Source organism: Bombina bombina, chromosome 6 (assembly GCF_027579735.1).
Source record: "Bombina bombina isolate aBomBom1 chromosome 6, aBomBom1.pri, whole genome shotgun sequence".
Lineage (NCBI taxonomy): Eukaryota > Metazoa > Chordata > Amphibia > Anura > Bombinatoridae > Bombina > Bombina bombina.
The window spans coordinates 215,240,058-215,253,338 of NC_069504.1; positions in this window are offsets into that span (position 1 = coordinate 215,240,058).

Genomic DNA, 13,281 nt, shown 5'->3' on the forward strand with positions numbered 1-13,281 from the left:
CATTATATATATATTCTGCAGTGTAGGATCCCCCCTTACCCTCCAACCTCCCTGATCCCCCCCAAACAGCTCTCTAACCCTCCCCCCTCTAACTAGTACCCCCATCTTAGGTACTGGCAGCTGTCTTTTTGTTATTTTCTGTAATGTAGTGGCCCCACCACCTCTCCCCTCCTTCGATCATTAGTTAAGGCCCCCCATCCCTCCTGTTTTCTGTAGTGTAGCTCTCCAAGTCCCATACCTCCCACTCCCTTTATTTATTTTAAATGTAGGGCCATTCCACTACCACTGCCTCCATCCACTGCTGGACTGCCCACCTGCCTCCGATCGCACTCCGATTCCATATGTGTGGAGCTGCGTGGAGCTCAGAAACTTTAGCTCTCAGCTGTAACTTAACAGCCGAGACTGATGGAGCTTCCTGAAGCTCCGAAGTGTTTATATATATATATATATATATGTGCAAAAGTCCAGCACTCACTATGCTAATATGCTCCGGGGTGCATCCCACTATTGATATACAAGAAAGCCAAAAAGAGCACTCGCCGTTGTTATTGTGAAATTTTTTTTTATTCTAGTGAACGTTTTCGGGGAGTGACCCTGTCCTCAGACTATTACATCAATTGCATTGTTTGTAATAGTCTGAGGACGGGGTCACTCCCCGAAAACATTCACTAGAATAAAACTTTTTTCACAATAACAACGGCGAGTGCTCTTTTTGGCTTTCTTTTATATATATATATATATATATATATATATATATATATATATATATATATATATATATATATATATATATATATATATATATATATATATATATATATAATGTTGTGGAGTACAATAAGCAAAGTAATGCATGAAGTATTTATATGTCAATTTGGGTGAAGGGGTTAAGGTTTATTTCTTTCCTAAGATATGAAGAGTCCACAACGTCATTCAATTACTAGTGGGAATATCACTCCTGGCCAGCAGGAGGCAAAGAGCACCACAGCAAAGCTGTTAAGTGTCACTCCCCTACCCATAATCCCCAGTCATTCTCTTTGCCTCTGTCAATGGAGGAGGTGAAGTTTGGTGTCTGAAGAAATAATTATTTTCCAGGTACTTTTCCCTGCAAGCAAGGATTTGGGTTTAGCTGAGTCCACGTCAATCTCTTCAGTAGAGTAGTGGTGGCTTTTAAGCAGTTAGGAAGTTGTGAGGTAGTCCTTGCTTTGTTTCCTAACACATTGCTGCCCATGGTACAGAAAGCCAGAGTTGGTTACTCTGTTCTTTCTTTTTCTACAGGTCTCTGTAAGGAGTATGTGTCCTTTCACACCTTGTGAGCTGTCTTCCTGCCGGACAGCTAGATTGCAGGTAAGTGCTTTTGTCTTCTAGGTCTTGGAGACTTGCACTTCAGAATATGTCAAATGCAGTAGATGGGGACATTTTTAAAATCCTTTATACAGGATTTTCTTTGGCAGTGGGCAGGCACATTATGTATGTTGAGACTAGGGGGCCTAGTTATCAAGCCGTCAACCTCAAATACGCTGCGTATTCCGCAGCGTATTTGTGGCGAGGCTGATTCGCCTTAGTTATCAAAGGCTCGAGACCGGCAAAAGTAGAATTTTGTGACGTAAACTTCGATCCGCCGGACTCAGTCCGACACAGATCGATTCTTACGTCACTCCAGATGTTCCGCACACAAGTGCGGCACATTCTCACTACTTTTGCTAGTTATCAAAAAACTAGCAGGTACGCTCGGCACTTTTACGGCCCAGCGTACCTGGTTTTCAAAGCGCCAGCCTGGAGGCGGCGGATCCCATAGGAATCAATGGGAGTCTGACCATAGCGAAAGTACAAGTTCGCTGCTGACAGACATCCCATTGATTCCTATGGGAGCTGTCTACACCTAACACCCTAACATGTACCCCGAGTCTAAACACCGCTAATCTGACCCCCCCCTACACCGCCGCAACTAAATAAAGTTATTACCCCCTAAACCGCCGCTCCCGGAGCCCACCGCAACTATAATAAATGTATTAACCCCTAAACCGCCGCTCCCTGAACCCGCCGCAACCTATATTAAATGTATTAACCCCTATCCTGCCCCCCCTACACCGTCGCCACCTATAATAAATTTATTAACCCCTATCCTGCCCCCCACTACGCCGCCGCCACTGTAATAAAATTATTAACCCCTAAACCTAAGTCTAACCCTAACCCTAACGCCCCCCTAACTTAAATAATTAATTAAATAAATCTAAATAAATTAACTCTTATTAACTAAATGAATCCTATTTAAAACTAAATACTTACCTTTAAAATAAACCCTAATATAGCTACAATATAATTAATAATTATATTATAGCTATCTTAGGATTTATATTTATTTTACAGGTAACTTTGTATTTATTTTAGCTAGTTAGAATAGTTATTAAATAGTTATTAACTATTTAATAACTACCTAGCTAAAAGAAATACAAAATTACCTGTAAAATAAATCCTAACCTAAGTTACAATTAAATCTAATACTACACTATCATTAAATTAACTAAATAAACTACCTACAAATAACTACAATTAAATACAATTACATAAACTAACTAAAGTACAAAAAAAAAAAAAGCTAAGTTACAAAAAATAAAAAAATAAGTTACAAACATGTTAAAAATATTACAACAATTTTAAGCTACTTACACCTAATCTAAGCCCCCTAATAAAATAACAAACCCCCCAAAATAAGAAAAATCCCTACCCTATTCTAAATTAAATAAATTTCAAAGCTCTTTTACCTTACCAGCCCTTAAAAGGGCCATTTGTGGGGGCATGCCCCAAAAAGTTCAGCTCTTTTGCCTGTAAAAGAAAAATACAACCCCCCCCAACATTAAAACCCACCACCCACATACCCCTAATCTAACCCAAACCCCCCTTACAAAAACCTAACACTAATCCCCTGAAGATCATCCTACCTTGAGTCGTCTTCACTCAGCCGAGCCACCGATGGAACTGAAGAGGACATCCGGAGCGGAAGAAGTTAATCCTCCAAGCGGCGCTGAAGAAATCTTCCATCCGATGAAGTCATCATCCAGGCGGCGCTGAAGAAATCTTTGATCCGGCCGATGTCATCTTCCAAGAGGCGCTGAAGATGTCTTCTATCCGGGTGAAGTCATCTTCCAAGCCGGGTCTTGAATCTTCCTTCCGCCGACGCGGAACCACCTTCTTCACCGACGGACTACGACGAATGAAGGCTCCTTTAAGGGACGTCATCCAAGATGGCGTCCCCTCAATTCCGATTGGCTGATAGGATTCTATCAGCCAATCGGAATTAAGGTAGGAAAATCTGATTGGCTGATGGAATTCAATCAGCCAATCAGATTGAGCTCGCATTCTATTGGCTGATCGGAACAGCCAATAGAATGCGAGCTCAATCTGATTGGCTGATTCCATCAGCCAATCAGATTTTTCCTACCTTAATTCCGATTGGCTGATAGAATCCTATCAGCCAATCGGAATTGAGGGGACGCCATCTTGGATGACTTCCCTTAAAGGAGCCGTCATTCGTCGTAGTCCGTCGGTGAAGAAGGTGGTTCCGCGTCGGCGGAAGGAAGATTCAAGACCCGGCTTGGAAGATGACTTCACCCGGATAGAAGACATCTTCAGCGCCTCTTGGAAGATGACATCGGCCGGATCAAAGACTTCTTCAGCGCCGCCTGGATGATGACTTCATCGGATGGAAGATTTCTTCAGCGCCGCTTGGAGGATTAACTTCTTCCGCTCCGGATGTCCTCTTCAGTTCCATCGGTGGCTCGGCTGAGTGAAGACGACTCAAGGTAGGATGATCTTCAGGGGATTAGTGTTAGGTTTTTGTAAGGGGGGTTTGGGTTAGATTAGGGGTATGTGGGTGGTGGGTTTTAATGTTGGGGGGGTTGTATTTTTCTTTTACAGGCAAAAGAGCTGAACTTTTTGGGGCATGCCCCCACAAATGGCCCTTTTAAGGGCTGGTAAGGTAAAAGAGCTTTGAAATTTATTTAATTTAGAATAGGGTAGGGATTTTTCTTATTTTGGGGGGTTTGTTATTTTATTAGGGGGCTTAGATTAGGTGTAAGTAGCTTAAAATTGTTGTAATATTTTTAACATGTTTGTAACTTAATTTTTTATTTTTTGTAACTTAGCTTTTTTTATTTTTTGTACTTTAGTTAGTTTATGTAATTGTATTTAATTGTAGTTATTTGTAGGTAGTTTATTTAGTTAATTTAATGATAGTGTAGTATTAGGTTTAATTGTAACTTAGGTTAGGATTTATTTTACAGGTAATTTTGTATTTCTTTTAGCTAGGTAGTTATTAAATAGTTAATAACTATTTAATAACTATTCTAACTAGCTAAAATAAATACAAAGTTACCTGTAAAATAAATATAAATCCTAAGATAGCTACAATATAATTATTAATTACATTGTAGCTATCTTAGGGTTTATTTTACAGGTAAGTATTTATTTTTAAATAGGAATAATTTATTAAAGTATAGTGTAGTGTTAGGTGTAATTGTAACTTAGGTTAGGATTTATTTCACAGGTACATTTCTCTTTATTTTAGCTAGGTAAGCTATTTAATAGTTATTGTACATGGTTAAAATAAATTGAAAGTTACCTGTCAAATAAATATAAATCCTAAGATAGCTAGAATATAATTCTTATTTATATTGTAGCTATATTAGGGTTTATTTTAAAGGTAAGTATTTAGTTTTAAATAGGATTCATTTAGTTAATAAGAGTTAATTTATTTAGATTTATTTAATTAATATTTAAGTTAGGGGGGCGTTAGGGTTAGACTTAGGTTTAGGGGTTAATAATTTTATTACAGTGGCGGCGGCGTAGTGGGGGGCAGGATAGGGGTTAATAAATTTATTATAGGTGGCGACGGTGTAGGGGGGGCAGGATAGGGGTTAATAGGTTTAATATAGGTTGCGGCGGGTTCATGGAGCGGCGGTTTAGGGGTTAAACTATTTATTTAGTTGCGGAGAGGTGCGGGATCAGCAGGATAGGGGTTAATAATTTTATAATAGAGGGCGACGGTGTAGGGGGGGCAGGATAGGGGTTACTAGGTATACTGTAGGTGGCAGCGGTGTCCGGGAGCGGCGGTTTAGGGGTTAATACATTTATAAGAGTTGCGGCGGGGTCTAGGAGCGGCGGTTTAGGGGTTAATACATTTATAAGAGTTGCGGCGGGGTCTAGGAGCGGCGGTTTAGGGGTTAGTAACTTTATTTAGTTGCGGGGGGCTCCGGGGGCGCCGGTATAGGGGGTAGAACAGTGTAGTTTAGTGTGGGTGCTTAGTGACAGGCTAGCAATAAAGCTGGGAAAAAGCCGAAGGGCAGCGAGATCGGATGAGTGATAACTGTCACAGTCCGCTGCTCATCGCCCCGCGGCTTTTTGACAGCTTTATTTGATAACTTAGGCGAACGTATTCAAGGTCCGCGGCGGCGAAGGTAGGCGAGCTTAGGCGGGCGTATTGGGCCGGCGAAGCCAGAAAAGTAGACGGCTTGATAACTAGCCCCCCATGGGTTAATCTTTCCTTTATTGGGACGTTTTTCCTCTTTGGGCTAATTTTGTTGAAATACTTTATTAGTATGTTTGTGGCTTATGTTTTATACAGAGATTTATGTATAAACTTAAAATTTGGCAGTTGGTTTTCTTTGCTTGCATAGCTAGAATAGGCTAACTTACAAACTGCTTGAATTTGAAACCAGCTGCAGCTACTTGCATCTTATGTTGTAGGCAGAGGGAAACATGCGCCTTTTACTTACTGCGTAGTTTCTTCTCTCTGCCGGTCATGTGACTTCTCTCTGCTGTTGGATATTCATGGAACAGAGCGGCGTCATTGAATTTCAGTCTCTTCAGTGTAGATCTACTATAAGATCGTTTTAGAGACTTCTGGCAGCCAAATTGTGGTATTAAAAATTCTTAAAGTGATAGTGTATTTTAAAAAAATCTACAATTTGGGGGAAATTTTTATTTAGTATTATGGACATGGACCAAGACCCTGTGTTTTATGACAAATGCTTGTTATGTCTAGAGGCACACATTGTTTTGCCTATGCAATTATGTGCTGTATGCTTAGCTAGAACACTTCAATTTAAAGATAAATTGTTGCTTTCTGAGTCCAATGATGCTGTTCAGGCAATTTCAAAGGGAGAGAAAGTGTGATGGCACTACTGAAGTGAAGAGGGATGGGCTAGTAATAATCAAAGAAATAGCCATATATTTATTATTTGATGCCCATGGGTGCTGTGTACTTGAACACAATGCAAAGTCAGTGACCAAGTAGTCACAAAAAAAGGACACAATGCAAAGTCAGTGACCAAGTAGTCACAAAAAAAGTTCAGGCAATGCCACAGCTTTCTCCTCAAACGTCCCAAGCCTCTATGGCGTCACATACAGTGCCCTGCAGTTCCTCTCAGCCTCCTGGAGGAGTTTATTTGCCTGCAGATTTTTCTGCACAGGTATCTGTGGCATTATCTGCTTTTCCTATGCTGGGAAAATGCAAGAGGAAAATTAGACATTCAGATAGTAAGGTTTCTGTTCCACCTACTGCTACGCAGGTTGCCCTCCCTCATAAGTCCGATGAGGAGGATACGCCGATAGCCTCTGAGGGTGAAATCTCAGATTCGGCCAGTATTATTCCTTCATCTGATACTGAAGAAATAAACTTCAGATTTAAGCTTGAACACTTTTGTGTACTTTTAAAGGAGGTATTGGCTACTTTGGACGACTCAGATACTTCTGTCGTTGTCAACCCTAAGAAGTCTATTAAACTTAATAAATACTATGATGTTCCTTCCTCTGTGGAAGTTTTTCCTGTCCCAGACCGTGTGACAGAGATTATTTCACAGGAATGGGAGAAGCCAGGGATTCCTTTTCCCCCGTTTCCCGTATTTAAAAAGATGTTTCCTGTTGCTGACTCCATTAAAGATGTTTGGCACACGGTACCTAAAGTAGAAGGGGCTAGTTCTACTCTGGCTAAGAGAACTATGATCCCTAGAAAATAGATGCTCCTTTAAGGAACCCATGGACAAAAAGCTGGAAGCTTATTTGAAGAAGATGTATGTTCATCAAGGTCTTCAATGGTAACCTGCAGTTTATATTGCCACAGTAGCAAGTGCGGCATGTTATTGGTACAACGTCTTGTCTGAATCAATTTTAGTAGAGACTCCGTTGGAGGAGATACAAGATAGGATTAAGGCTCTCAAACTAGCCTATTCCTTTATTTCTGATGCTAACATGTCTGGCTTCACTGTCCTAGCCTGCAGGGCATTGTGGCTAAAATTTTGGTCAGCTGATGGGAAGACCTTGTTCGGACCTGGTCTGGCAGAAATAATTTCTGATATTAAGGGTGGAAAAGGGTCTTTTCTAACGCTAGACAAGAAGAACAGACTCAAAGGACGTCAAAGTAATTTTCGTTCCTTTCGTAACTTCGAAGGTCAAAAGTCTTCCCAGCAGGAGCCGTCCAAGTCTTCTTGGAAGCCCAATCAGTCTTGGAATAAGGAGAAGCAATTAAAGAAACCCTCAGCTGAGTCTAAGTCAGTATGAATGGTCGGCCCCCAGTCCGGATTTGGATCAAGTGGGGGGCAGACTTTCCCTGTTTTGTCAAGCGTGGAGACGAAATGTCCCAGATCCTTGGGCTGGGGACACAGTATCTCAGGGTTACAAAACAGAATTCAAAAATTTACCTCACAGGGGCAGATTCCCGCTCTCAAGATTATCTGCAGATCAGGTAAAAAGAGAAGCATTCTTAAACTGCGTTCAGGACCTTTTCTCCCTGGGAGTGATTGTTCCAGTTCCAGTAAGGGAACAGGGTCTAGGATTCTATTTAAATATTTTCGTGGTTCCCAAAAAAGAGTGAACTTTTCGAACCATTTTAGACCTAAAGTGCCTCTACAAGTTTCTCAGGGTACCGTCCTTCAAAATGGAAACCATTCGCTCCATTCTTCCTTTTGGTCCAAGAGGGTCAGTTCATGATAACCATAGACCTGAAGGCCGCATATCTTCATGTTCCCATGCACAGGGATCATCACAAATTCCTGAGATTCGCCTTTCTAGACAAATACTTTCCGTTTGTGGCTCTTTCGTTTGGCCTTGCCACAGCTCCTAGAATTTTCTCAAAGGTTCTGGGGGCTCTCTTGGCAGTGATCAGGTCTCAGGGTATGCAGTGGCGCCACACCTGGATGACATATTGGTTCGGGCACCATCTTTTCAACAAGCAAACTCTCATACAGAGATCTTGTTGTCTTGTCTACGTTCCCACTGTTGGAAAGTGAATCTAGAAAAGACTTCCCTTGTTCCAGCTACAAGGGTGGTTTTTTTAGGAACCATAATAGATTCCCTATCTATGAATTTTTTTCTGACATAGGTCAGAAAATCCAAAATTCTCTCCTCTTGCCTCTCTCTTCAGTCTACTGTTTGGCCATCAGTGGCTCGATGTATGGAGGTAATTTTTTCTGATGGTCGCTTTCATAGACATCAATCCCTTTGCTCGATTCCATTTGAGAGCTCTGCAATTATGCATGCTCAGACAATGGAATGGAGACCATTCGGATCTGTCTCAAGAGGATAGCTCTAGACCAGTCGACAAGAGACTCTCTCCTGTGGTGGCTTTCTCAGGACCATCTGTCTCAGGGCACATACTTCCAAAGACCTTCCTGGGTGATTGTGACCACTGACGCCAGCATGCTAGTCTGGGGAGCAGTCTGGGGTTTGTTAAAGGCGCAGGGACTATGGACTTGGGAGGAGTCTGCTCTCACCATAAACATCTTGGAGTTAAGAGTGATTTACAATGCTCTGATGGCTTGGCCTCAATTGTCAATACATCAGCCACTAGGGAGGAACTCGGAGTTCCTGTCATGTTCCGGTGTACATGCGCTCAGGACACAGACCCTTGGGTCAGTGGTAGGGATTTGGAGACACCGACCCCTGACCTGAGGGTCTGTGTCCTGAGCGCATGTACACCGGAACATGACAGACCTGTTTGTGATTCCCATCCTGGTGATACTGACTCTGAGTCTGAATATGTCAACGAGGAGGATGACTTCACAGATCCAGCTGAACTGGCATTAGACTGGTATGAGCGCAACTTTAATTCACCACAAACTCAAGACAAAACCTCAACCTATTGGCTATAATGACATCCTTGGTAGCTATATTTACAATATAGATGATACAGACAGCTCCCATCATGAAACCTCTCATGAAAATACTGATCTTCCTATTTCTGATATTCCCATGGATTCTGTAGTTTGGACAGATTCAGAGCTGGAAGAAGAGACATCTGGTTTACAGACTGCTGTTTGGAGAAATGGTCCCCTCAACTACTATGCCGATTTATTACTTCAGAATTATGCATCCAGTGATGAAGAGGATTTCTGTTCTCAATCTGATAAGGTACTCCAGGCCACAGTGGCACCACCCTAAGAAGCCTCATATTGGGAAGAAATATCAGTTATCTAAGCTCTCAAAAAAAAGAAGAAAAAGAAAATCTTTCTGCCTACAGAAAATCAGAACTGTAAAGAGGAAACTCAGCCTGAATCTCCTGTTTCAGTTTCTGTTGTGCCAGATCCTCTCTTGCCTCATGTTACTCTCAACACCAAGCTGGATGTTGTCTCTAGTCGCCATCAGACTGTTTTTAAAGCATTTAATGGTATCTCTTCTCAGACTCTACAATTAAAAACACTGTTTTCAACTACTGATTGCTTACATCCCTCTCATGCTGCCTCAATGTCTGTAAACCCTGTGCTAGAAGCAAAAGATAATTTTGTTCCGGATATACAACCTTTCAGTTTACCAGAGATAGTCCCTGGAGAAATTAGCTCTGATATTCAAACTCAAATAAGTATGCCTGCTGAACCCCAGACAACTTCTCAGTCAGAATCTTGTGTCACTATTCCTCCCCATCTACCTGAGGCATATTTCAGTATACTTCACCTTCTCAAAATTCTTCTGTTACTGCATCTAAGAAATTGCTTTCCTTGGGAGATACTTTGCATCAACCTACATTTTCTACTACATCCGTTTCCTGTACAGGAATTCCTGATACTGAACCCTGTGAGAGCATAAATCTAATATTTATTTAGATAAGACAAAAAATAGGCGACGTTTCGGGATGTTATCCCTTATTCATGCCATGGCATGAATGGCATGAATAAGGGATAACATCCCGAAACGTCGCCTATTTTTTGTCTTATCTAAATAAATATTAGATTTATACTGTCACCTGTTTACCTTTTTAAGATATATTGTGGGACCTGGAGCAGTGGTTCCTTGGTGACGTGCATTCTACCCCAGTGTGCTGACATCTTTAGGCTTTTTTACTGAACCCTATGAGGACAGAAAGTTAATGCCTAAAAAAGGGTTCCACAGTGGTAGTGGATGCACCGACCCTCGAAGGAAAATAAAAAATTACAACCTCTCTCAGACCCAAGCTATCCCTAAAAGGAAAAACAGAAGATTTTCATACTTTTAAAAATTTTAAGACACAGTACTCCCATTCTAGACTATCCTCTACTCATGTTCGTGGTTACCATTTTGGTGAAACTGATCCTGAATCTGACTATGAAAATGAAGAGAATGTAACCATAGATTCAGCAGAAAAAAATCAGATCTTTAAAGATTTAAAGAGACAGAACAACTTTTCTAGAATCTCATCTATTCCTCATGTTCGTGAATTCCATTTTGGTGAAACTGATTCTGAATCTGACTATGAAAATGAAGAGAATGTATCCATAGATTCAGCAGAACAAAATCAGATCTTTAAAGATTTAAAGAGACAGAACCACTTTTCTAGAATTTCATCTACTCCTCATGTTCGTGATTTCCATTTTGGTGAAACAGATTCTGAATCTGACTATGTAACTGAAGAGGATGTATTCATAGAATCAGCAGAAGAAAATCACATATTTAAAGATTTAAAGAGACAGGACTACTGTTCCAAAATACCATCTACTCCTCCTGTTTGTGATTCCCTCAGCCTCTTTTTAAGTCTTCTCAGGCCTCATGTGCATTGCATTAACTTTGAAGTTGTGTTCCTAAACAACAGAGGTATGTGACTGTTCCTGCATGGATTTTATCAACTTATTCAAGCTACAGCCTTTCCTTTTACCTATGCTTAAAATCATCTAATCGCAAGTATCCAAAAATTTCCATTTTGTTTCCTGGACATTGCTACTTAACAAACTCTGAACTTTATTCTAGGGTCTGTGTTCCTTAGCCATGAAGGAGGTGCCACGGATTATTCAGTGGGCGGAAGCTCACAATTGTTGTCTGCTTTCCAAATTCCTGGAGTAGACAACTGGGAAGCAGATTTCCTGAGCAGACAGACATTTTATTCAAGGGAGTGGGCTCTCCATCCGGAGGTGTTCTCCAGGTTAACCCTCAAATGGGGGGTGCTGGAGTTGGATCTGATGGTGTCTAAGCAGAACACTAAGCTTCGAAGGTACGGTTCAAGAGATCCTCAGGCCGCTCTGATAGATGCTCTGGCGGTTCCTTGGGATTTTGGTCTAGCATACCTGTTTCCTCCGTTTGCGCTCCTTCCACGAGTTATTGCTCATATCAAACAAGAGAGAGTATCGGTAATTCTAGTAGCTCCTGCATGGTCTCGCAGGATCTGGTATGCAGACCTAGTAAAGATGTCTTCTCGACTGCCTTGGAGGTTGCCTCTGAGGAAGGACCTTCTAACTCAGGGTCCATTCCTCCATCCAAATCTCATTTTTCTGAAGCTGATTGCTTGGAGATTGAACGCTTAGTTCTGTCTAAGCGTGGATTTTCTGAGTCAGTCATTGAGACCATGATCCAGGCTCATAAGCCTGCTACTCAAAAAATTTACCATAAAGGTATAGCGTAATTACCTTTATTGGTGTGAATCTAAGGGCTACCCTTGGAGTAGGGTCAAGATTCCTAGAATGTTGTCTTTTCTCCAGAAAGGTCTGGAGAAAGGGTTGTCAGTCAGTTCTCTGAAAGGTCAGATTTCTGCATTATCTATTTTGTTACACAAGCGTCTGGTGGATGTGCCAGATGTTCAATCTTTTTGTCAGGCCCTGGTCAGAATCAGGTCTGTGTTTAAACCTGTTTATCCTCCTTGGAGCCTTAATCTTGTTCTTAAAGTTTTGCAGCAGGCTCTGTTTGAGCCAATGCATTCCATAGATTTTTTTTTTTTTTTTAAATATCTTTATTAAACATCCATTTTCGTTTACAGAAAGCAAAAGGTAGCAGGACAAGAAAATAAAGATTGTATCATATATACAAGACCTACCACTATTACCAATCACAGGTTATATAACATGCATTTTGATCTGGCTAATAAATAAAAAATAAAAAAAAAAAATGGGAGAAGGGAGAAAAGAGAAAGAAAGAAAAAAAAAAAGGGGGAAACAAACCCTACTCTCCAACCCCCTAACTTACCTCTCTAAAGTTTGCAACCCACATAGGGGGAAATTCATTCAGTAGTACCAAGTCCGCAAAACATTTAGAGCTGAGGAAAGGGGTAAGAATATTTTTTTGCACCGAAAGGGGATAGGATTTAATTACTGGCAACCAGCTGTATATAAATTTAGAAAAAAAATTTCTGTAGCTAATCGTTTGTAAAAGGATTCAAATATTATATGTAGTTGGATTTCTTTAATAAATGCAACCATAGAAGGGGCTGTGAAAGCTAGCCAGTTCCTAATAATCAAGAACCTAGCCATTAAAATGACAATTTTCAACGCGTATTGGTATTGCGGGAGCATAGCAGTGGGTGTCCATAAAAATATTATCTGGTCTGGCGAGAATTGAAACGATACTTTAAACAGTTGACTAAACCAGTACTGAATTTTCTGCCAGAACTGAAACACTTTAGGACATAACCAAAAGATATGCAATAAATTAGCATTAGGGTATCGACAACGATTACAAACGAAAAGCTGCTTAGGGAAAAAACTTGACATCTTAAGCGGTGATAGATAATAATTATTAATAAGTTTAAAATGAGATTCTTTCAAACTTGTCAGAATAACACATTTATCTAAGGAAACAAAACTTTGCTTAATGGTGTCCGCCTCAATCCCCGAGAACATACTGGTCCAAACATTACATAGCTTATCAAAGAGTGGCAAGCTTTGTTTAGCTAACATAAGATCATACACTAGAGAGATTGAAATATTACCTCTCCTATGGATATTAATACATATATTAATCTCTGCCCAGTTGCTACAAGCCGCTAATGAACCAAACTGTTTGTAATAAAAGTGGCGTAGTTGGAAATAAGCAAATAAATTATTCTTAGAT